This window comes from Chelonia mydas, chromosome 3 (assembly GCF_015237465.2).
Source record: "Chelonia mydas isolate rCheMyd1 chromosome 3, rCheMyd1.pri.v2, whole genome shotgun sequence".
In the NCBI taxonomy this organism is placed as follows: domain Eukaryota; kingdom Metazoa; phylum Chordata; order Testudines; family Cheloniidae; genus Chelonia; species Chelonia mydas.
The window spans coordinates 19,016,918-19,043,933 of record NC_057851.1 but is presented as its reverse complement, the minus strand read 5'-3'; the positions used below and the strand labels follow the sequence as shown (position 1 = coordinate 19,043,933).

The 27,016-nt window shown below is 41.0% G+C and overlaps 1 long non-coding RNA gene across 1 annotated transcript; it reads left to right on the top strand.

Annotated features, from left to right (window-relative positions):
* On the top strand, positions 1–27,016 carry LOC114021887. Its single transcript, XR_003566239.3, has 4 exons — positions 1–412; positions 25,230–25,344; positions 26,395–26,477; positions 26,983–27,016. It is a non-coding gene; the product is annotated as an uncharacterized LOC114021887 (long non-coding RNA).

The following is a 27,016-nucleotide window of genomic DNA, read 5'->3' as shown; positions in this document are numbered from 1 at the left end:
TAGAGTGATATAAAAGGATCACATCATTAATGAGAATAAACTATATGTAGAAGTAGAGAATTCCCATGACTAAAGTGAGTCAGAGTGTTAACAGGAATAAAAGGGAGTGTGTGTTTTCAAGTAATGGAAAATGTGAAGCATTTGCCTGCAGAAAGAATGTTTTTATTTTCAGATTCACAGATTTGCATACAACAGTCAGAAGTGGAGCGGAGCAGAACAGTCTGTGGATACTTAATCACAGACTATGAACAGAGGTCATGTTGTGAGCTAATGCTGGGCATCAGGATTCCCCTCACTGCACATCAAGTTCAGTATCATTTGCTTGTCATGAGGTGTTGGTAGCTATTCTGCACTGTTCTGTCCTTTCCTAAAATTGGATCCTTTCACTGGCTACAATGGGATAACTTGCAAAGTAAGGTAATACTCCGCGCGAGTAAAAGCCCCATGACCTGGCTCGCAGTCCTGGGAGCTGAGATTGTGTTAGTTATATAGGGAAAAGTAACTTCACCTAGATATTCAAATAGCTGCAAAGTTCTTTATTTAACTGGCAACTTCACTACTGTGAAGTGGTAATGATCTCCCTATCTGGATAAATAAGGAAACAAATGTGCTATTTTTCCCTTGTGGATTGGTGGATTTGTGTTAATTTATAAGGATGAACTCAATTAAAAAGAATGTATTAATTTCTGTTTTTTAACTTATTTACAGTAACTATCCCTGCCCTGTGGATGGATAGCTCTGCTGGTATATAAATATTTCACTTTTTAGAATAAAAGCCTAGAATTGTTTGTAGCTCTTTTCTTGTGACTGTCCTACTTTTTGCATAGTTTGCTTGACAAAAAGTTTCTATGCTTTACCTACCTGAATTTATTACAAAAACCTTTGGGACTAATTAGGATTTGTATAGTAAAGCAATGAGAGAGATTGTCTCTCTCTATATGCATAGATCCCCAGTTTTGTGCCTTGGGTTATTCTTGGGGCTACCAGAGTCAGATTCGATTTATAGAAGCACATTTGTTGCTCATCTGCATTAATAGGGCACAGTACAACACCACCAGCAGCAAAGATCTTGACAAATTCTAATATCTTCCAGTAAGCTAAATAATTTCCCAATTGTCTTCAAAAGACTCTCATGAAAAACAAAACAGAACATGCGATCATTAATGTAGGAGAATGTGATTGTTAGAAAAATATTTTTAAAGGAATATAAGTAATGCTTTGTTTTGTAGGTGAATTTAATCAGTAGACTAATAAAGGGCTAGTAGCATGGGCTAGAGCCAAGTACAGACCTTTCTGTTTCCCTCTGCAATTGTTCACAAAGCCATCATGCTGGCAGGTCTTACATAGGCTTTATTCTGGCTGTGACCTTCACACATGTTAGCAGAAGGGAGTATCCAGTCCTTAATTCCCAAATCTGAAAGGTGCCAATTGCCTGAATTCAACTCCCATTGGGTGATGAGGGTACTGGCACCTTCCAGCAGGCTCAGGAACTCACCAATCAGGTTCTTAGGCAGTTACTGGAGCAAGCTTCCCTACCTACTTCTGGAAATTGATCTCCATTCTATCTCTCTCTCTTTCACTGTCTCTCATCAAACACCATATAATCTAGGCTGCTCCCTTTGGCACTTTCTAGGCCTAAACACAATCTAGGCCTAAGCACTGATGATCAATTCTGCAGCTCCCTCATTCCCAGTTCTCCCCTCAGTGGAGACTGCAGTGTTAATCATGCTAAGTTTTACAGCGAGTTTGTGATATAGAAAAATGCTCAGTAGAGAATAAGTTGAGAGCAACAGAGACATTTTCACTTAAAGACAGACTTCCAGAGGTGCAAAGCTAGCCACTTACTGTGCCATCAAACCCTCAGCAGAGTTCTTTTTCTAATTGTGACATTTTTCAACAAGATGCTAGCATACAGGTCAATGGAAATAAATGTGCTTTAGATCATGTTAACAGAAATAAGCTGGTATGCACAGAAAGCTTCACTATCTTAGCTCAGCAGAATTTAAACTGAATAATTAATTCCTTTTAATATGTCAAAGTAAAGCCTGTTATTAAGCATATAATCTAAAAAGCAACTCTCACAGATTCTGAAATGGTTAAAGTAATATTGATAATACTGTTGGTGATAGCGACAAGTTTTCGAGCTTACACAGAGCCTTTCTTCAGGTCATTCTTGAGCACTTTGCTGGATCAGGGCCCTATAGTGCTTTCATTCATAGATCTAATAATCCTATGAAAGAAACACAGTTAACAATTATTCTTATTGTACTGAGATATAGAGTTTTTGCTCAAGCTCACCCACAGGTTAGTGACAATGCCAGGAACAGACCCTAAGTAGAGCTGGTTACGTTTTTTTATTCCTGCAGAAAACAATATTTTTTCAGTGAAAATTCAAATACTGAAAAATGTCCAAAACTTAAATATTTAGATTTGGAAATGTTGCTGTGGTGCCTCAAGGGAGTTATAGTTCAGTTTTCTCCCCATTCTCCTCTATGGGTTGGGCTCCCCAATTAGACTACATCTCCCATGATGCATCATGGTTTTCTCTCTGGGAGAGGAGAGGTGTCCCTGGTTGTGGTGGATCATGGGAAATGTAGCTTGGCCAGTGAGTCAGCCCATGGAAGAGAATAGTGACATGCGGAAACAGAACTATTGCTTCCATGAGGCACTGTAGTAACATATCCAAATAGAATTAGTTCAGTTTTGTGGCCAAAAAGTTTCAGTTTTCAATTTAAAAAGGTCAATTTTCCAAGGTACACATACAGATTTTGAAAAAAAAAAGTTTGTCAAAAACCCAATTTTGCATTAAAAAACAAGTTTGATGGACTATTTTTTGAACCAGTCCTAAACCTGGGTTTCGAGGCTCACAGCTCTGCTTTTCGTTAATTTACTAGAGATGGTTGAACTGGTTTAGTCAAAAGCACAACTAACCCCCACATTTGCCAACATTCATATTGTAGCAGAGGTTATTTTTTTTTCAAGTTTGAAAAAGTACAGGTATTGTTTTCTCTTCACTTTTTTATTTATCTCATTGGTTTCTGTGATTCATATTCCAGCTGGTATTGGAGGCAGAAGTTCCAAATTACTGACATGAGATTTCTGACCTGACCTGAATCAGAAAGTACAGTACCAAAAATATCTTCAGAAATCTTTTCTGGCCAAGTTTTGCAGCAAGAAGGCATTTATAAAAGCACCTACATGAGTTAAGCACCTTATTCCCATTGACTTGGCCCCTAACCTTCTTAAGCACTTTTGAAAGTCCCATTAGGAGCCTAAATACTTTAAAAAATCTGGACCTTGGCTGTCTTTTTTTAAAATGTTACTCCCAATCTGTTAAACTTCAGGGCATGCTGCATGACCAATCTTTTAGGCATTTGAGAAGGTAGAGAGTTGTGGTCAAGAAGTTTTATTTGTTGTGGGAGTTTTTGGCATGTTTGTATTTATTCAGAGATGGGAGGAATAGTCCATTTTATATTTTCTGTTATATTAAATTATGCCAACGTAACCAGACCTTAGAATGGACATCTCTGAGTGTTCAAATTAATTAATAATATTTAGTAGTAAACATTGCAAACTGAGTAACAGTGAAGTTGTGTCTTGTTCAAGATCATAATGTGGTCATTGCTCAGCAAAGCATAAACCCCAGTCATCTGATTCTCCCTCCATCTACACCAATTTTACACTTGTGTAACCCCACTGATTTCACTAAAAAAAAGAACGAGGAGTACTTGTGGCACTTTAGAGACTAACAAATTTATTTGGGCATAAGCTTTTGTAGGCTAAAACCCACTTCATTGGATGCATGCAGTGGAAAATACAGTAGGAAGACATATATACACAGAGAACATGAAAAAAGGTGGGCTATTATTAGCAGGAGGAAAAAAAAACTTTTGTAGTGATATTGCAGAATTGGAATTATTTTGCAAACTGGACACCATTAAATTAGGCTTGAATAAAGACTGGGAGCGGATGTGTCATTACACAAAGTAAAAACTATTTCCCCATACTCATTTCCCCCCTACTGTTACTCACACCTTCTTGTCAACTGTTGGAAATGGGCCATCCTGATTATCACTACAAAAGTTTTTTTTCTCCTACTGATAATAGCCCACCTTAATTGATTAAATGCATCTGATGAAGTGGGTTTTAGCCCATGAAAGCTCATGCCCAAATAAATGTGTTAGTCTCTAAGGTGACACAAGGACTCCTCATTCTCTTTGCTGATACAGACTAACACGGCTACCCCTCTGAAAACTGATTTCACTGTAGCTAAATACTGCTTTACACTGGTGTGAGAGGAGACTCAAACCCCAGAAGTTCTGATTCACAATCCCATCCTCTAACTACTACAATCTACTACCTCTGTTCAAAAAAATTCAGCCTATGCACAGTATAGATTTACAACTAATGTAATGGAATATTTCCCTGAGGACATACATTTCCTGACTTTTTTTTCCCTAATGATAGTTATAGACTATACAATATTAGCTAGCTTGGAGGTACAAACACACCCCAGAGGAATAGCTTCATTTATTTTTCATGGAATAATTGCTTATTTTAAATAATGTATGCAATAGCTAGGTAATGAGTGGGAAAAACAATATCTAAACATGATTTGGTACCACTTTCTATTGTGTCTGTGGTTTGACAGCATAACGTATTGGGGTTGCTCTCACTGGACAGGATAACTTATGTTTTCCTCTGATAGCGAAAAATCACCCTACATTTTCCCAAAGTATTTAATATGTAGAATTCCCAGATTTCAACTTTTGATTTGAGATGCTGCTACAGCGAGAATGATACACAGAGTTTTATTAAGTCTGAAAACTTTTCTTGGAATGATTTGTTAGAAGGTATGGAAACAAATAAGAGAAAAGTATTAGAGTTGAAATAGGAGTTTGAGGCATTATGGGAGTTGTAGTCTGGCTGGCAAACCTGGCCAATAGGCACAAAGGGAGACATGAGCCACCTCATCTACAATTCCTAGGAGACGGTGAGGCAGCAAGATGGACGTAGAGATCCAACCCAGAACTCGATATTTTCTTTTGGGTCAAAAAACAAAAGTAAAATGTTTCAACATTTTGAAACATCAACATTTCCCTTGGGACACAAATTTTGTTTTTTTATTAGCTAAGACAGTATAATTATTGGGGTTACTCTGTACCCCAAAACCCTAGGGTACCAGTAGCATGCCCCGTGCCCTGTGTCTCAGATGCAAGCTCTTTCAGTGCTTCTGCAGGTAGGCCTTGTGTGTGCTAGCCCTCATGGGTCGCAATAACTCAGACAAATTTTTACTAGAGCTGTCAGGAAAGGAGAAAGGTTGCAAAGACCCTAGGCTCAAAGGCTTAAACAGTTACAGTTCAAAATGAGTTATAATGGTTCTTGTTTGGGTCCCTTGGAGCAATTCAGTTGAGAGTCAGGACTCTTCAGCAGGGCCGGCCCACAACATTTTGGCACCTGAGGCAGGGAGCTCAAATGACGCCCCCATACACCCTCACTTGGGCCAAAACTTTGGAAGGTCTTAATTCTGCCGTCTTCCTGTTCTACTCCTCTCATGGTACTGCTACCTACCCCAATAAAGGAGAACTAACAACTTAAAATGCCTTGTTCAAAAATTTTAAGTAACACTTAACTTTCAGGTTTCAGAGTAGCAGCCGTGTTAGTCTGTATTTGCAAAAAGAAAAGGAGTACTTGTGGCATCTTAGAGACTAACAAATTTATTTGAGCATAAGCTTTCGTGAGCTACAGCTCACTTCATCAGATACATTCAGTGGAAAATACAGTGGGGATATTTATATACATAGAGAACATGAAACAATGGGTGTTACCATACACACTGTAACCAGAGTGATCACTTAAGGTGAGCTATTACCAGCAGGAGAGCGGGGGGGAGGGGAGGAAACTTTTGTAGTGATAATCAAGGTGGGCCATTTCCAGCAGTTGACAAGAACGTCTGAGGAACAGTGGGGGTGGTGGTGGTGGGGAATAAACATGGGGAAATAGTTTTACTTTGTTAATGACCCATCCACTCCCAGTCTCTATTGAAGCCTAAGTTAATTGTATCCAGTTTGCAGATTAATTCCAATTCAGCAGTCTCTCGTTGGAGTCTGTTTTTGAAGTTTTTTGTTGAAGTATTGCCACTTTTAGGTCTGCAATCGAGTGACCAGAGAGATTGAAAAGGAGTACTTGTGGCACCTTAGAGACTAACCAGTTTATTTGAGCATGAGCTTTCGTGAGCTACAGCTCACTTCATCGGATGCATAGCATATCGTGGAAACTGCAGAAGACCTTCTTCTTCTGCAGTTTCCACGATATGCTATGCATCCGATGAAGTGAGCTGTAGCTCACGAAAGCTCATGCTCAAATAAACTGGTTAGTCTCTAAGGTGCCACAAGTACTCCTTTTCTTTTTACGAATACAGACTAACACGGCTGTTACTCTGAAACAGAGAGATTGAAGTATTCTCCAACTGGTTTTTGATTTATAATTCTTGACGTCTGATTTGTGTCCATTTATTCTTTTATGTAGAGATTGTCCAGTTTGGCCAATGTACATGGCAGAGGGGCATTGCTGGCACATGATGGCATATATCACATTGGTAGATGTGAACAAGCTTCTGATAGTGTGGTTGATGTGATTAGGCTCTATGATGGCGTCCCCTAAATAGATATGTGGACACAGTTGGCAACAGGCTTTGTTGCAAGGATAGGTTCCTGGGTTAGTGGTTCTGTTGTGTGGTGTGTGGTTGCTGGTGAGTATTTGCTTCAGGTTGGGGCGCTGTCTGTAAGCAAGGACTGGCCTGTCTTCCAAGATCTGTGAGAGTGATGGGTTGTCCTTCAGGATAGGTTGTAGATCCTTGATGACGTGTTGGAGAGGTTTTAGTTGGGGGATGAAGGTGATGGCTAGTGGCGTTCTGTTATTTTCTTTGTTGGGCCTGTCCTGTAGTAGGTGACTTCTGGGTACTCTTCTGGCTCTGTCAATTTGTTTCTTCACTTCAGCAGGTGGGTACTGTAGTTGTAAGAATGCTTGATAGAGATCTTGTAGGTGTTTGTCTCTGTCTGAGGGGTTGGAGCAAATGCGTTTGTATCGTAGAGCTTGGCTGTAGACAATTCAAAAGCCTGAACAGCAAATGTAACTTTTCTGTCCGCATAGTGAACACTGGCATTTTTATCTGTTTGAATAATCAAAGTGGTGCTTTCCATGCCATCTTGGTTGCAAAGATTTGAACTGCTTCCTGCTGAAGGTCCACAGTCTGGGCCAGCTCATGCTCTATTGAGATGTTTGGAAGGCCAACCAGCCTCTCCTCTGTCATTGTGGAGCGTAGATGTGTTTTTATTAACTTCAGCTTGGAGAAGCTGCATTCTCCACTGGCAACTGTTACAGGAAGTGTTAAAAGTATGCGTAGAGCAACAGAAGCATTTGGAAAGAGGGTGGTCATCTTACTTGTGCACATATATTCCATAACAGCCTTTGGAGTTGATCCTGCTGAAATGTATCTTGAAGGGGCTTTCAGTTCATCACCTAAATTACTCACATCAATATCGCGCATGTCATCATGTGTCAACACTGTCTCTAGTGCCCAGCATTGCTGATGTAGGTCTTCTTCAGGTATAGTGAGGAGTTTTGGAATATCATACAACATCCCAAATACACTACTGTGTTCCTTGAGCTGCATGAAATGTTCTTCAACTGACTATATTGCACAATCTAGCACCTGATTAAAGAATTCAACTTTGAATTGTTGTTTGGGGGTCTCTTATGGGATTATCCCATGCCTCGTAATCAAAATGTCTTCTTCTTCGGTGACTCTTGTATTCTTGAATGGGTGGGAAAATAGTGTGAAGTTCCTCTGACAACTTCTGTGCACTCTTCAGAATGTTTTGAAATCCCTCATCTGACCGGTAAGACTGTAGGTATGACTTTGCTTTGCTCAGTTGTTCCATTGCTCCAGATATATCAAGGTCAACACCTTGGAGTCTCTTGCTTACAACATTTATTTCAAACAGTAGGTCGTGTCACAATACTAAGCCACACAGAAATTTGAATTATGTATGTTTCTGGTGATTCGTTTCCCTCTGCCACTGTTCTCCCACGAACAGTTCCTGTCATAGCATTTTCCTCCATAATGGCAAATATGGCATCATCTACCTTCCCAATTTGGTGTTTGATAGGCTTTATCGCCTCCACTGGACTTTCCCATCATGTGGCACTCAGTGGTTTCAGTGTCAGAGAGGATGTTCCCAGATGTTGCTTCAAAATTTGCCATCAATGAGTTGATGCAGAGAAAAATACATAGATGCTTTGAATTAATTAAAAAATTCAGCAGCCTCACTAGAAGCTGATGCTGCATCACTGACCACCAAGTTCAATGAATGAGAACTGCATGGGACAAAAAAGCCTGAGGATTTAACTCAGCACTCCTCTGTTCTTTCCTCTCATGTTGGCACCGTTATCGTAGCCCTGACCTCTCATGTCAGCTATCGCAATTCCCATATCTTCCAGCTTTTTAAGAAGCACATTTGTCATACCAGTTTCTGTAGTATCAGAAGTTTCTGTAGTACCAGATGATTCTGTAGTATCATCAATGTCAATAAATTCTAGAAAATGCTCTCTGACAGTCACCATTGCAGGGACATTTTCAGTCAGTTCTGTTGTTGTTGTTACAAAACGCACCATTAAAATCATTTGTACCATATGGCTGATGTCAGGTGTGCAGTCCAGAATAACAGAACAATATCTTGCTGACTTCAGATCTGCCACAATCTTCTGTTTGACTTTTGTTGCCAGTAACTGCATGATTTCATTTTGAATTGTTTTTCCAAAGTAGTGGTGTGTATACAGCTTCGTAGATGCTCCTGGAATACAGCATCAAACTCAGCCATCAGCTCCACAGTTTTAAGGAAGTTTCCATTGTTTGGCACATACAGCTGATCTGAAGTGCCACACAGTGCTAGGTTTTGGGTAGCAAGCATTCTCACAATGGCAATGAGCCTTTTCAGAACATTTTGCCAGTAAAGAGACTCTGATGCAATCTTCTCTTGATGCTGATCATCTATGGTGGCCTTTAACCTTAATCTCATCTCAAGCTCTTTCCATCTATGGAATGCTCTCTGGTGATTTGCTGCCTTCTCATGGCATGCCAGATTTCTAGCCAGATTCTTCCAGTTCTTTGTTCCTGTAGAACCCAATGTGGCTGGAACATTAGACTGGAAGAGTTTGCAACAAAAACAGTATGGAGCATTCTCCATTTTTGAGCACATAAGCCATGGCCTCTCCACTTTGTCACCATGGGGGATTTCATGCCAGTAATGTGTTGGATGGAAACTTCTATTTTCATTGTCTTTGGGAAACATGACGTTTTTCACTTGCTGTGGCCCATGCAGTACAAGGAAGTCCCTCAGGCTACTGCTCAAGTGGGTCCACAGTCCTGGATCATCTAGACTTAAGGAACTAAACTCAGCAGCAGCTGTTTCTTCCACCTCAACCACACTCTTCTCTGATCTACACTTTTCTTCAGGAACGTGCATGGTTACATCCATTTGAGATGGAGATATGGATGCTGCAGTAGCTGCCAGGTCACCTGCACTCTGACTAACTGGAAGCTCAGGCATCTCCTCACCACTCACATCCTCCCTGGGGCCGGAAGGTTCACTGTGAACATTTGTGTCTATGTATCTCAGGAGAGCTCCTTCCTGCTTAGATAGAAAAGCTTCCTTTGCTTTCTTTCTTTTTCTGAATGCTGCCCCAGAGGGGAGTTTTCTTCTTTCACTCATGACTGCTGTTCTGTGCCAGCTCTAGTGGCTCTCAACACTCAGTTGAAGGGGACAAATAAGCAGGCTGGTAGCAGGGCCTGAGTGAGGGAAGATATCAGCATCTTAAGGGCCTAACTAGGTCCTACTACTTCAGTTGTCTGCCTGTTCTCTTCAAGTGAGTTCAGGGAAGCAGCAGGAAACAGGAAGCTCCCTGAGAAGCAGGTGTTAATCAGTCCAGGCTCCTGGGGGTGCTAGAAAGGTACATAAGAGGCTCCTCCTCCTCCCTCTCCCTTCAGCTCTTGCTGCTTTCTGTTATTCCCTCTCACCTTTTCTCCTGCCTGCCTGTTATGTCTCTTGTGCCTTCCTTCCTCCAGCACAGCACTCCACCATCCCTGTGCATCTAGAGCAGAGAGAATACATATGCACCAGCGCAGACACAATTTTCTACACTCTGGGTTGTCGTGGCACCTCTCACCCCCAGTCTAGCACCTGAGGTGGCCACCTCAGTTCTCCTCATGGTAAGGCCAGCCCTGCTCTTCAGGCCTAGTGCCTGGGATGCCCTCTCCAGGCCAGTCTCTATTCCAAGGAAATAGGTGCTTGAAGGTTTCCAGGCCAGGCTTAGTTAAGTGTCTCTCATTGGGGCCTCTCTGCACCGGCTCCCTGCCCCGCCACTACTGCTCTCCCATCAGTCCCACTAAGGCATGCACCCCGCTGTAACGTCCGGCACTTGCAGCCTGCTCCACACGTGGCTCTGCATCTGTTCCTGCTTCCAGTTTCTCTCCAGCCCCCTGTTTGCCATGTGGCTGCTGCTTCAGCTTCCAAGCAGACCCCAGCCACTTCCTGGTTCAGCATCTCTCCCTTTCCTTGGCCAGGGGACAGGGAAATTCCATGGGAGTTGTTGGGAGCTGTTGTAGTCCCTAGTTTGCAGATCTATCTGGATAGATAGCTAGATAGAAGAGGAAAATCTTACCCCAATAATGTAGAAAGGGGCAGCAGCTCATGCTTGAATCTAATTTTGGTCAATAAAGGGTGCAATGTATTGATGGATGATTCAGCACTTAATTAAAAATCAAAATCTGAAAGATTCTGAAAAGCTGCAATATCTAGTGAAATTCACAGGTGATACAAATTCCCAGCACCTCTCAGGATCAGGCGCTAAAAGAAACTGTGAGTGGGAAAAAATGGAGGCATTCAGTGAAGGTAGATGGTATTTGAAAGCCTGGAGACTATTTATCTCTGTACTTTATATGGCCCTCACCACGACAGTGTTTGTGCACCTCACATGGTCATGAATGTATCCTGCCAATACACATGTGAGACTGGGAGCTATTATTATACATGCATTACAGATGAGGAAATGATTGCTCAGGGGGATTAAATGACTAGTTTATAGTCACACAGGAAATCTGTAGCAAAGCCAGTGATTGAACCCAAATCATAGTGCTCTGTGTTAACCATTACATCACCTTTGCTTTATATAAAAACAAACTGCTTCTGAAAGTTGTGCTTTCGTTTACTTATGACAGCTAGTAAAGGTCATACTGTGTCTAACTCAAATCAGGAAAGGCGTTGTTTACCCTGTCCACCTTGAGGGGCCTCTACAGGCTGCCAATGTTTGGAAACAGATTCATGTTTGCAGATATGATTTGTGAAACATCAAATTTAATGGTCTTCTACACTGTAAACTCTACCCGTAGCAAAGGGAATGTATTAAAAAAACGCACAGTGAACATGTTTTTTGTTACATTTTTTTTGGTTACAGATTGTTTGTTGCTGAAGGGAAACATGAACGATTTGATGGATTTGGTTATGTGTGAAATGGATATGCAACAAGGGAACTAGAAAATCTTTTACATTTGCAAAGATCAGTACTCCCAACCTACCATATAATACCCCATTCCAATTTCATCCAACTGTGACTGAGGGAAAAATTCCATAACATCAGTGTGCACTTAATTTTCATAGGGAAATAAAATTACAAAGTTTAGTAACACTATAAAAATGTGCAGTGTTATGCAAGAGCTTAAAATTACATGCTCTCTAAAGTAAAATTATTATACTTCAGAGGCTTGCAAAAGCTTTCAAAATGAAGCAGTATAATCTAACAGTTAAGAGCTGTTACTTCTGGTTGAGTGGGAGAATAGAAACACAAATGCCATTGCTGTTAGGACCAATCAGGAGGACAAAGAGTGAAGGTGATTTCTTTTTGTGGTTTCTGATCTCATTGTGCATGCTAAGGGAGAGCTGAGACAAACGCAGACATGGTATTTGTATTTTCTATGCAAAACTACGGGAATAGGGGCAAGGTGAGACTAAAGAAACATTCAGGATTACTAAGGCTATGTCTAGGCTGCTAGTGGTGTGATTCCCCTGCTCACGTACCTATACTCATGCTAGCTCTCATCAAACTAGTGTAGCAGCATCACCATAGGCAGTGGCAGTGAAGGCATGGGTGACCTATGCCATGTACATAACCCCAGTTTCAGGTGGGTTTGTACTCAGCACGGCTCAGCCATGCCCCTGCTGCCACTACCGGTCCTACTCTGGCTACACTGCTATTAGCATGAGTATGTGTGCATGAGCAGGGCAATCACACCCTTAGCTGGTAGTGTAGACATGAGCAAGTTTGTATAGGAATAGGGTCAGTCCCAGGCCATCAGATGGTTACAGCTGATCACAGCTAGACAGAAGAGATCTACAGGATGTTCGGTCTCATGTGTTGACCCCACTAAATCCAGGTGTTGATTACAACCTACCCTCCATCCCACCATGGGAATGAGCAGACACAGCTGTTTTGCATGTGAAAACTTTTGAATGCTCTAGGTTTTCAGCATGCCTGAGAAAGGCAAACCATCCAACTATGAGACCAAAGGGCTGATGAGCAGACAGAACAGTATAATGACGTGACGACCATATCTGTCACTGCCTTGGCCCTAAACGGACATTCCCTGACCTTGACTGTAAAGATCACCATGGCTCACTACTACATGGATTAACTACTTCAGGTGAAGCATGTTGGAAGAAGAGTAGAACACTGGAGATGCCAGGTGCAGACCCTGCTCTGAACACATCCTTCAGCAGCACAAAGAATTACAGCAAGACTGTTATTGTGGGAAAGGAGGCAAGAGATCTTTCTAATTTTCCACCATCAAAGCCATGAAATCCTGGCCAGTGCAGTTATTTCAAATTGTGAACCAGCTGATCATCCTGGACTGTACAAACAAATATTGGACCCAAGCACCAACTGCTGTTAGGAGCTCTCATCCTGCTATGTAGATAACATAAAACAAATATAAGACCAGAAAACCGTACACTGCACCGTATATGCCTATTGTAGTTTGGTCCTATCTTACACAGTAAAACTCTAGGAGCCCTCAGGATTGTCCACTGAACTGTGAAACAGATCCATCTTCCTTCTGAATGGTGAAAGCCAGTAAGAAGGAACCGTCTTCATTGTTAACAGAAATTATCAATGTCTTCTTTATAGAAGTGAACACACCAACCCCTCTGAAAAGAACATTACTGCAATTTGCTCTATCTGGGTCTGTAGGTGGATGCAGTGCAGACACTCCAGTTCCTGCAGAGTGCATTTGCCCACCTCCTCAATGGACTGAAACACTATGAGCACACCACCCCTGTGCTCCGATCCTGCCACTGACTCCCTCTCTGCTTCAGTTACCAATGCAAAGCATAGGTGCTGGAACTAAGGGTCCTGGGGGTGCTACCAGTGCTTGAAGTGGTTTCCATCCTATATAGGGTGCACAGCTCTCAGCACCCCCACTATACAAATTGTTCCAGCACCCCTGATGCAAAGGTTTGGTCTGATGTTCAGAGACATTAATGAATGAGGAAGCATCCACATCAGTGAAACCACCACCCTATATGATGACCATGCTACGTTACTCTTGGACAAGACATTTTAAAAAGACCAATACAAAGCATGAGAGCTTGAGATAAAGGCCTTGATCCTCCTGTCCAATAAACTGTGCTTAGTGCAGGATCTGAGGAGAGCAGGGCAAAGGGGGCTGTACAGTGTAACAATCTTGGGGTTCATTAAATAACAAACCAGTGAATGAAAAACTAATAAAACTTTTATAAAACAAACTGGAGAGCATCTCTGGTGAACGGCTTCACACAGCCATGTGGTGTTCCCAACCCCCATTTCCAGGGCATATCTTGAAATTCCTATGTTCATAATACTGTTTCTTATGAGGCAGCGTGTCTAAATTATAATCTTCTACAGACATATTTCTACATCTTTCCTCTTAAAGGAAAACAAATTACTATATATATATATATATATATATATAAACAGCTAGTAACTATCTAATAACACATGCATTAAATTCTCAACCCATGTAGTACATTTCCATAAACCCAATGTGTCAACTATCTAGAGAGGAGCTGTTACCAGCACATCATTCTCACGTGAGTCTTTTCTGCTCACTTTCCTCAAATACTCTTTCTCCAGGCATGTTAGCAAGTTTTGATGAGTCTTTCAGGGTGTTTAATTTCTCACTCTGATCATCTCAGTATCAGCCTTTCATTAGAGTCTGAGTCGTTCTCTTGTTCCTTGACAGTTTCTCCTTTGTGCATTTGTCATAAATATAAAGGGAAAGGTAAACCCCTTTAAAATCCCTCCTGGCCAGAGGAAAAATCCTCTCACCTGTAAAGGGTTAAGAAGCTAAAGGTAACCTCGCTGGCACTTGACCAAAATGTCCAATGAGGAGACAAGATACTTTCAAAAACTGGGAGGAGGGAGAAAGACAAAGGGTCTGTGTCTGTCTGTGTGATGCTTTTGCCGGGGACAGAACAGGAATGGAATCTTAGAACTTAGTAACAGGTTTCAGAGTAACAGCCGTGTTAGTCTGTATTCGCAAAAAGAAAAGGAGTACTTGTGGCACCTTAGAGACTAACCAATTTATTTGAGCATAAGCTTTCATGAGCTACAGCTCACTTCATCGGATGCATACTGTGGAAAATACAGAAGATGTTTTTATACACACAGACCGTGAAAAAATGGGTATTTATCACTACAAAAGGTTTTCTCTTCCCCCACCCCACTCTCCTGCTGTAATAGCTTATCTAAAGTGATCGCTCTCCTTACAATGTGTATGATAATCAAGGTGGGCCATTTCCAGCACAAATCCAGGGTTTTACAAGAACGTCTGAGGAACAGTGGGCGGGGGGGGGGAGGAATAAACAAGGGGAAATAGGTTACTTTTTATAATGAATCAACCATTCCCAGTCTCTATTCAAGCCTAAGTTAATTGTATCCAATTTGCAAATTAATTCCAATTCAGCAGTCTCTCGTTGGAGTCTGTTTTCAAAGTTTTTTTGTTGAAGGATAGTCACTTTGAGATCAGAAATCGAGTGACCAGAGAGATTGAAGTGTTCTCTGACTGGTTTATGAATGTTATAATTCTTGACATCTGATTTGTGTCCATTTATTCTTTTACGTAGAGACTGTCCAGTTTGACCAATGTACATGGCAGAGGGGCATTGCTGACACATGATAGCATATATCACATTAGTATATGTGCAGGTGAATGAGCCTCTGATAGTGTGGCTGATGTTATTAGGCCCTGTGATGGTGTCCCCTGAATAGATATGTGGGCACAGTTGGCAACGGGCTTTGTTGCAAGGATAGGTTCCTGCGTTAGTGGTTCTGTTGTGTGGTATGTGGTTGCTGGTGAGTATTCGCTTCAGGTTGGGGGGCTGTCTGTAGTCTCTAAGGTGTCACAAGTACTCCTTTTCTTTTTTAGAACTTAGTAAGTAATCTAGCTAGGTATGTGTTAGATTATGATTTCTTTAAATGGCTGAGAAAATAGCTGTGCTGAATAGAATGAATATTCCTGTCTGTGTGTCTTTTTTGTAACTTAAGGTTTGCCTAGAGCAATTCTCTATGTTTTGAATCTAATTACCCTGTCAGGTATTTACCATCCTGATTTTACAGAGGTGATTATTTTTTACTTCTATTAAAAGTCTTCTTGTAAGGAAACTGAATGCTTTTTCATTGTTCTCAGATCCAAGGGTTTGGGTCTGTGGTCACCTATGCAAATTGGTGAGGATTTTTACCAAACCTTCCCCAGGAAGTGGGGTGCAAGGGTTGGAAGGATTTTGGAGGGAAAGACGTTTCCAAACAACGGTTTCTCAGGAACCCAGATAAAGTTTGGTGGAAGTCCAAGGGCAAAGGGTAAAATAGTTTGTACCTTGGGGAAGTTTTAACCTAAGCTGGTAAAAGTAAACTTAGGAGGTTTTCATGCAGGTCCCCACATCTGTACCCTAGAGTTCAGAGTGGGGAAGGAACCTTGACAGCATTGATGATAAAGGATCAGTCAGATGGGAAATGTCAGTGGCCACATCTACTGTCCATGTGTTGGAACTTTCTGAGATTACTCGTAAATCCCTTAGATTATGTTGAAATGTGTCCCCCGGTCTGTCTGGACTATATAAGACCTTGGATGCAGCTGTTCTTTAATGGTACCCCTTTGGCCCCAAGTATTATAGGTGCAATTCCTCAGGCCCACTCTCTTGTCTGGGTTAAGAGATGGGAGATCACGGGCCTATTTGTCAAAACAATATTTCTGCTTCCATTTCTGAATTTCTTTCATCTTCCGTATGGTTGCATTGTTATGAGATTTCAGGAAGTTATCAGTAATCGGTAAATTAGATCTGATCCTGCTTCCCATTAATAGCTGAGCTGGAGAAAAGCCATTCTCCACAGGTGTACTTCGGTAAACCAGTAACACTTTATACCAATCATCCCCACTGTCTAAAGTCTTTTTCATAAGGTTCTTTATTATCTGTATATTATCCATATTTTCCACAAGGCCATTTGATTGGGGGGTGTCACGGAGTCCCTGGGCAATGCTCTGGAACTGGTCCCTATGAAGCCAGTCAGGACCCTGGGGAAGTCTCACACAGCTTCCACCTTCCTGGGTCTGACCTTGGAGCATTCAGCATCCTCTGCCCCTCCGTGCGCTTCCCACAGCAAGTCCGCCCAGGAGGGGAAGCCAGAGGGTCCTGTCCCCCAATTCCGCAGTCAGATGTGACTCTCAGCCAGCCAATAAAACTGAAGTTTATTAGGCGACAGAACATGGTCTAAAACAGAGCTTGTAGGTACAGAGAACAGGACCCCTCAACCAGGTCCATTTTGAGGGGCAGTGAGCCAGACAACCACGTCTGCACTTCACTCCTCATCCCCAGCCAGCCCCAAAACTGACTCATCCTGCAGCCCCTCCTCCTCTGGGCTTTGTCCCTTTCCCAGGCCAGGAGGCCACCTGATTCCTTTGTTCTCCAACCCTTTAGCTATCACCTTGCAGGGGGGAAGGACCCAGGCCATCAGTTGCCAGGAGAAAGAGTGTCAGCCATTTATGTACCCTGGCCCTTTGCTCTGCAACAATTACACTCCCTTATCCCACCACCTAGAGACTTAAGAAATGCATAGGGGAAACTGAGACACCCCTACAGTACTCAGAGGAAAATTAAGAACAGTCCCACTTTGTCACAGGGGGTAATTTGGATTTAATGTTTTGTGATGAAAATCCCAATCTACATAAAATTATCTAAAATCTACACTGGAAAATTGTAACCCATTATCGCTAAAGACTTTATCTGGAATTCCATGTCTGGAGAAGATTCCCTTCATGTCGGCTATCACTGACTTACTATTAGTACTGTGCAGTGTTCAGATTTCTGGATGCAGAGAATAATAATCTGTCACTATTAAATAAGCCTTTGATTGCCAGGTAAATAAGTTAGTGCTTACCTTCTCAGGAGGTCTTTGTGGAACTAGATGAAGTCTCAGTGGCTCTTCCTGTTGACATGGCTTGAATTTCCAGCATGAAAAGCAGTTTCCTACCACATTAGAGATGGAGTGATTGATCCGCAGCCAATATAGCACCTCCATGCTCGTTGTTTGCACTTCTCAATTGCTAAATGACCCTCGTGGATCTTCTGTAGCATTTATTTTCAGAGACTCACTGGAATTACAACCTTACTGCCCCTGAAAATCACCCCATCTATCACAGTAACTTTGTCTGCAGTTCCAATAGTCTCTTATACGTGGACAGAAACTATTTATTTCTTCAGGCCACCCTTTAATTATCACTTCTTCAAGAATTCCTAATGATTCATCTTTTTCCGTTTCCTCTCTTATTTCATGCAGTTTTCTGTTAGCTATGGGAACTGATTTTACAATCAGATCTACATAAGCTTGCTTCTCTGTCTTTAAAATCTTCTCTGGTTTCGTGGAAGCCACAGCTCTGGAAAGTGCATCTGCAGTGAACATGAATTTACTGGGTGTGTAGGTCACAACCAAATAATACTTTTGCAGCTTTGTCATCATTCTTTGAATGCTTAAGATACAGTCATTTAGCAGTTTGCTAAATAGCGCAATCAGGGGCTTGTGGTCAATTTCAGCTTCCACTGTCTGTCCATAAATATACTGATTGAATCTCTCACAATATTCCTAAAAGCTCCTTTTCGATCTGTGCGTATCTGGTTTCCACCTCAGTCAGTGATTTTGATGCATATGCCATTGGTTGCCAACAATCCTCATGATTCTATAAAATCACTGCACCTAACCCAGACTGTGAAGCAACTGCTGAGATTTTAATGGACCTTCCTGGTACATAGAACTTCAACACTGGTTCTTGTCTTCCCATGATTCTTCCTGTTCTGCACCCTCATACCACTCATTTTTATTCTCTAGGAGTTTTCTCAAAGCTGCTGCTTTTGTGAATAGATTAGGTATGAATTTTCGAGTATAATTAACCATTCCCAGGAACCATTGGGCACCTTTCTTTGAATGGGGACATGGCATCATTTCAATGGCTGAAATCTTCCTCTTATCAGGTTTTACACCTTTGTTGGAAAAGAAATGTCCCCAATAAAAGTCAGTACTGTAACCCCTAAAACACATTTCTTACTATTTAGTTTGAGGTTTGCAGCTCTAATTGCATTCAGAACTTTCCAAAATCTATGATCATGCCCCTCTTTCATTGAACCCCAGATGATGATGTCATCCACAGAGATATCCATTAATATCCATTAATATGTTCATAGATCATATGTATGGTTTTGTGGTACACTTCTGGCACTGAAACTAAGCTGAGGGGTAAGCATAAGAATTTATATCTTCCAAATGAGGTATTAAATGTGCATATTTTTGAGCTTTCTTTAGTTAATTTTAGCTGCCAAAAACCTGAGGATGCATCCATTTACTGAAATATTAAGCATTTGCAAATTGAGCCATAATCTCTTCTCTGGTTGATAGTTTGAATTGTTCTCTTTTTACAGCCTTGTTGAGGTCTCTGGGATCTAAGCATATGTGTAGCTGGCCGTTACTTTTCTCCACAATGACTAAGGTGCTCACCCATTCTGCTGTCGCCTAAATTTTTTGTATCACTTGCACTGCTTGCATCCTTGCAAGATCAGCCTTGAGTTTATCACACAGTGCAAATGGCACCTTTCCACATGGATGGATAACTGGAGGGACCTGTTTGTTTATCCAGATTGTATGTTCGCCCCGCAAGCAACCCGACCCTTGAAACAAGTCATGACATTTCCAAAAGAGTGCCTCATAGCCAGGTTCAGTGAGAACACCCATTTCACCAGACTGAGTTTCTCACATGCAACCAGGCCTAAAACTGGTGTCAGCTCTCTTGGCACTAAAATGAATGGCAGTCTTTACATGGTATTTTTATGGTTTGATGCTAGCAAAGCATCTCTCCTTCACTTGTATATTTGTTCCAGAAAAAACAGTTACTTTTATTTGTGTTGGTTCCAGTTTTGGTCTTATTTTTAGTCTCTCATAATCTTGTTCAGACAGAATATTAGTCTGAGCTCATGTGTCCAGTTTCAGTGAAATAATTGTTCCATTCACTGTCATAGGCAGAATCCAGTCCCTCTCATCAGGCTTGCTAGATCCCAGTACATCAATGAAAAACTCCTCAACCAGATTGTCTTTAACTGAATGTACTTGACTTTTCTGCATTTGGGGTTCATTAAATAACAAACCAGTGAATGAGAAAGGGATCAAACTTTCATAAAACAAACTGCAGAGCATCTCTGGTGAACTGCTGTTTCCAGCCCCTGTTTTCAGGACACATCTCCAAATTCCTATGTTCATAATACTGTCCCTTAGGAGGGAGCATCTCTAAATTATAATCTTCTACAAATATATCTCTACATACAACATCTTCACCCAAAGTCTCTGAATTTGGCACTGGTCACTGGCAAATTCAGCCTGTACTGGACATTACAGCAGCACACGTGGAATTATGAAAGTAAAGCGGTATTTCACACTAGTTACTGTGAAGACGATATGGTGATGGGTAGAGCATAAGACCCTGAACAGAACAGAACAGATCTAGCACAATTAAAGTGGGACAATGGATCAGCACCAGCACCAGAGGCAAAATATACAGAAGCTTTCACATTTCAATAAGAAAATGGTAGGGTGGAATACTTGACTAAAGCAATCCCGGCCTTCTGTGCAATTGCAAGAGGCGTTTTATACATAAATATGCAAAGAATTTTGATTAATGGCTTGGAAGGTAACAACCTGAAATTTATCATCTCCTGGCATCTTGGATAAATACAGTACTTAGTTACTTAGCTTAGTTGTTTTTTTTTAAAGAGTTCCTTGCATAGCAGAAGGCAGAAGGGACTGGTTTCTCATAGTTCTTTTGCATGGAGAGAGAGAGATTTTTTTATCTAAGGGCATAAACAAACTGTCTACTTCATATTCAGATGCCCAAATATGAACTGATCTTTATATTTGTTTCATGAGAATTCCAGGTCTAAATATACATTCATTATTGGGTGTATATGATTGTGGACTAGTTCAGAGTTCATGTCTGGATAAGCACCAAAACCTTTATGCTAAAATACTCACACTTGGGACCCAGTGTCTATACAGTGCTATGCATAATGCTTACCACCCATGAATAGTCCCACTGACTTCTATACCTCAGATTTCCATATCTACAAAACTGAGATAGTAACACCTATATGTGGGACAAGGGAGATATGTAGCTTAATGTATTAATGCTTGTAAACTGCTTTGCGATCCTCCAATGAGAGTTTCCATGGAAAGAACGAAGTAATAGTAATATTATTCTGAAGGAAGTAAAGTTACTTTTGCTGAAGTTCCCGATGTAACAGGGTAACATTTTAATGAGATTAAGAACATATTTAAGTTTGGCAAATTTATAAGATATCTTCAGAGGATACAAGCATGTAAAGCTGTTTGGCATAACTTTTGCAATTGCATTTGTAATAGTAATTGGATATTATGAGACTGTGAATAGCAGAGAAATGCAATTGGGAGTTCTGAGTTGTGAATTATATGGCATATTTTATTGCTTAGACCCTGAGAGTTGCTACTGTTACAGCATCCAAATGGGGCTTTCTTTGATTTATTTACATATGTACAGTATTTGACTGGTATTATGCTCACTTATTTACATTTATATCAGCTATTTGATCACATGGTGATGTGAAGAAACTGTTGCAATATTGTGATCTAACATTTTATATTTTCCTACTTGCAATAACTGTGACATACTAAAACATCTGTAATCATTTCTGTGTCAGACATGAGGATGCAGATGGAGATTCTAGGACCTGATAACAAAGTGATTTGCTAACAGGTGCTAAAGAAATTTACTTGTGTTCAGAGGCATTCACAAAGGGGAGCAAGCAGGAGCACAGCCTCCCACCCCAATAATCAGCAAGGGCACAGAACTCCTCTGGGTCCGGGACTGTGGTGGGGAGAATGAGCTCCTCCGGCCTCAGGGCCGTGCGGCTGGAAGTGGGAGGGAGGAGCAAGCTCCTCCGGTCCTGGGGCCATGGCAGGGATACAGAATGTGCCCCTCCAGACATAGTCAAATTTAAATTCCTGTGCATGCCCGTGTGTGTGTGCGCGCGTGCGTGTGTTGTTTCTTCATAAGAACCTGAGTTAGGCCTGATTTTGAATGAAACTGTAGTAATTTGAGATAATCAGCGCAGGTCAAAATGAATGTTTTCCATTATGGAAAACTGAAATGACAGTTCCCTTGCTGACCACCAAGAAGGCTGACAATTCCACTTCTATCTGCCTTCCAGTTCTCCCAAAGCTGAATTTTTTTTGGAAATTCTTTCTGATGAAAAATTTATGTTTTTGACATTTTGTCCCAATTAGGATAATTTTTTTTTTTTTCAGAAACATGAGAAAGTTCTATTCTCACCCAGTTCTCGAGATGACTGAATAGTCTTTTGGATCTTTTATTCTCTGCTATCCAGAGGATGGGACAAGATGTCATCATTCAAGTTTTGGGTGGTTTCCTTTACAATTGTAAGATCTAGAAATGTAAGGCAATATTTTTAACTGTAGGTGCCTGAGACAGTGTACTGCACCTTAATCTGTACTTAGGCACCTTATTAAGTGGCTTGACTTTCAGAAATGCTGAGCACTTGCATCTCCCACTGACCTGAAATCATAAGGTGCACATCTTCAAAAGGGGTCACTCTTAATAGAACTCCTTTATAGAAGGAATATAACTGAAGTCCTGGTCAAGAATGATCCTATAGCATTATTCACAAAATTAGATGCTGTTAGCCCCATTTCCGCAAATGGAAATGCCACATTTTACACAAATAAACTCCCTCTGCCATTTCAGTTTGAGGAAATTAATTTTTATTTTATTGTTTTTGTAGGAAACCAATCCATTTCTTGTGGTGGGATCAGTTCTATGTCCTATTTAGTTTCTGCTCTCCAGGCAGTCTGAGTCCTCAGAGTGGATTTCATGCTTGCTCTGCCTGGCCTAGATTTGAGCAGCAATAGTATTTGCTCCTGATCATAGAGTCACAAGTCCTGGTTCAGACTGTATTCAGTGCTAGTACTGGGGTATAGAATCATAGAAGATTAGGGTTGGAAGAGGCCTCATGAGGTCATCTAGTCCAACCCCAACTAAATCATCCCAGCCAGAGCTTTGTCAAGCTGGGCCTTGGATGAGGCTACTGCTTTGTCTCAGTTTTTCAGCGGTCTTTACTCTCAAACATGTGGAAGACACTGTTGCCCTGTACATTTTAACCTCAGATCCTTGAGCTGCCCCTTATAAAGCAAAATTGGCCAATTCTTATATTCTTCTTTTATGGCATGATGATAGTCTCTTGGACTTAATTATGGCAACTTGTAGGATCCCCTTCCGCCCTGTTATTTTACATTCATACCCTAGTGTCTTGATTATCTAGGCCTCTCTGTCTAAGATATGTCCATGATTTCTTCCTGTTTTTATTCCTTGCCATTGACTCCTGATTATACAAACTCCCAATTGTCTGAACAAATATGATGTGACCCTGCTGTCTGGATAATCAAACATACTTCCTCCTCTAAATGGACCTTACTCACAATCCTACCTCCACTGTCATCAATGAATAGGTTCCTACTCACTGTAGATGGACCAGAATCTAGATTTCTTAGTTCTTCTATAATTGCCTTGCCAGAAATAATTTGCGTGGTGTGAACCCTTTCCTACTATGCTGAATTCAGGAGGCTCACAGTGGGTGTTGCATACAGCCCTATTATTTACAGATTCTCAATCAATGTATCTGTCAATAAGAGTAGATCCAGACTGTCTTCCCCTCTAGTGGGTGTCTCCACATTTTGGATCATAAAGTTGTCTTTATTACTTTGGAACCTCTTTGATAATTCCTATTTCCCTGGATTTATTACTTAAATACTGAAGTAGTTAAAAATCCTCCTTGGACATAGTATTCCCTGTGGGTTCAATAATCCTGAGAGCTGGCCAAGGAATTTTTAATTTTCTCTCGAATTATCATTCTTCTCCTCATCATTTTGCCTTTATTGTCAGTTCCTTGTTTCCTGACTCAAAGGACTTAAGACCCATTCTCTTCATTGTGGATGTGTAGTGGTCTGACATTAGACATTGAGCCACTCTTCTTTCTGTTCTCCTATACATTCTGTATCTATTCGTTGTTACTAATTAATTAATATCATTGATTTTTTTTAGGTTCAGATCTTCATCATTATGATCAATGGAGCTACGCCAATTTATACCACTTTAGCATCTGCCCTGTATGTTGCAGTAACGATTAGAGGCCTGAATGAGGAATGAGGACAGGAGCCCTACTGTTCTAGATAGTGTACGAACAGAAGGGTACAGTCCCTCCCCTATGCTGTCATTCTGGCTATAAAAATCATCCCAACAGGTTTTAGTTATACTAACTAGAGCACAATTGCCATGATTATAAGGCAGTTCTAATTTTCCTGGTTTCCTAGATTACTTGCATTTGCATACAGAGGCTTTATTATTGCTCTTCTTAATCTCCATCTTTTGTCTTCTTTGTGGTGGCTGATTTTTATTTCCGCTTCTACACTCTGAATATCTAAGAGTCTAACATCCCATTTATGATGCTAGGTACTTGGCAGATTTAGTGGACAATCAAATCAGCTGTATAAAACAACATTTCCATGGGGTGCTACGTTTAGAAATGTATAGTACACATAAAAGCAGCTAGTGCTCAGCTGAGAATATTACTGGGTTTAGAACCACACAGGCCTCTTTCGAACCCCATTAAATGTTATGATATGTACACAGAGATAGTGCAAGAGAAAACAGTATAAAATATTAGTTTACCATTATCAGATTAATGTGTATTCATCTGAGCCACCTGAATTCAGCATAGTAGGAAAGGGCTTCACACAATGCAAAAGGGCAAGGGCATTATTTGCAGCAATAAAAAAATGGTAGCTGGCCTTTATCAGCTGATTCAGGTTTGCAGGACTCAGTCTGTGGGGCTATAAAATTGCCGTGTAGATATTTAGGCTCATGCTGGAGCCCAGACTCTGAGACCCATGAGTCAGCAGAAATGGGCCAGCCGCGGGTGTTTTACTGCAGTGTAGACATACCTTCAGTGTATCCCCTGCTGGTGCTCAGGCAGTGAGGAGAAGAACGAAGCAACTCTTTACTCCATGACTTGTATATTTGCTGCAATGAAGAAACTTTACTGCTTGAGAGATGGGCTGAGAGGGCCCAGGGTCATAGCTTAAATAAGTTTACTGGTATTTGAAGTACTGATCAAACTAGCTGGGTATAGATGGGACTAGGGGATAGTTTTTGTTCCAGGAGCTCTAGTAAAGGCTGATGCAGAAAAAGTTATAGATCTGATTGTCCCCTTGCATCAGTGCAGAGAGAGTGCAAAGTGGGTTTGTGATTACATAAGGCATAAAGTAGTGGAGAATCACATCCATAGTTTTTTAAAGATCATGACAAAGAAAACTCAACAATGTTTGCATGTGAATGGGTGTTGGTATTCGGTAGGTGCAGAAAGGTTGCCCTATCTCCTCCAGAATCTTCAACAGAGCATCTGAGATCTTTATAGCTCTCATGAGGTCCATAGAAAATACTCAATGTATCTGTCTCTAGTGTTCGTAGCCTGTTTTCCTATCTTTTCATTCTTTCCTAGGATTGGACAATTGCTTCTTTTCAAGTGAGGCAGAATGGTCTAGTGGACTGTACCCAGGGCTGGAGGCAAGAACTGCTGAGGTCTAATCCTGCAACTGACACTGTGTGACTTTGAGGTAGTCATATAAACTTTCAGTTGCCTCATCTATAAAATGAGATGAATACTTACCTGTCTCCCAGTGGTGCGGATTCATTAAATAATGTTTGCACAGAAAGCACAGAAAAACAGAAAGCACTCTGTGAGTGCCAAGTACTAGTATCCTCTGAGATATTGTTTCTCAGTGGCAGGTGCTAATATACTATATCATGGGTGACCAATATACTTGTGTATGTCATTAAATTATTTCTAAGCCAATCATTGCAAAGGAAAGAGCTTTAAAGGGGCTGATTCTCCTCTTATACCAATTTTATGCTAGTATAACTGTCAGTTTCAGGGGAATCATCCCTAACTTTCAGCAGTGTAAATAAGATGGCATCATGTCCTGGGAAGCAGTGTCTTCAAGCCACTTTATAGTTGCTATGTAGAGGGGCCATAGAACTGTGTGGGCTAACTTATGCCCTCAGTAGGCCTATTGACATTAATAAGTTTGTATGGGTGTAACTACAGGCACAATCAGACCCTAAATAGGTAATAGATCATTTATTCAACAAATAGCCTCTTTTTTCTGCCCATAAATATATCTGTGAACAGGTCAAAGATTAATATATTCATAGATTACAAGGCCAAAAGGGATCATTGTGATCTTCTAGTCTGACCTGTATATCACAGGCCATAGAACTTCCCCAAAATAATTCCTAGGGCATAGCTTTTAGAAAAATACCTATCTTGACTTAAAAATTGTCAGTGAAGGAGAATCCATCACAACCTTTGGTAAATTGTTCTAAATGTTAGTTACTCTAACTGTTAAAAATATCCACCTTATTTCCAGTCTGGATGTTCCTAGCATCAACTTCCAGTCATTGGACTGTGTTATACTTTTCTCTACGAGATTGAAGAGCCTATTACTAAATATTTTTCTCCATATAGCACTTATAGGTTGTAATTAAGTCACCCCTTAACAGTCTCTTTTTTAAGCTAAATAGATTGAGCTCTTTGAATCTATCACTATAAAGTATGTTTTCTAATCCTATAATCATTCTTGCGGTTCTTCTCAAACACTCTCCAGTTTGCCAATATCCTTCTGGAATTGTGGACGCCAGAACTGGACACAGTATTCGAGCAGTGATCACACCAGTGCCAAATACAGAGGTAAAATAAATTCTCAGCTCCTATTCAAGTCCCTCGGTTATGCTTTCAAGGATTACATTAACCCTTTTAGTCACAGTGGCACACTGGGAGTAGATCTTCAGCTAATTAACCACCAACAACCCAAAATCCTTTTCAGTCCCTGTTTCCCAGGATAGACCTCCATCCTCTAAGCCCTGGTCTACACTAGGAATTGAGGTTGAATTTAGCAGTGTTAAATCGATTTAACCCTGCTCCCATCCACACGACAAAGCCCTTTTTTTTTACTTAAAGGGCTCTTAAAATCGATTTCCTTACGCCACCCCCGACAAGGGGATTAGCGCTGAAATCAGCCTTGCCTGGTCGAATTTGGGGTACTGTGGACGCAATTAGATGGTATTGGCCTCCAGGAGCTATCCCAGAGTGCTCCATTGTGACCGCTCTGGACAGCACTCTCAACTCAGATGCACTGGCCAGGTAGACAGGAAAAGGCCTGCTCACTTTTGAATTTCATTTCCTGTTTGACCAGCATGGCAAGCTGTGAGTGCAGAGCTCATCAGCAG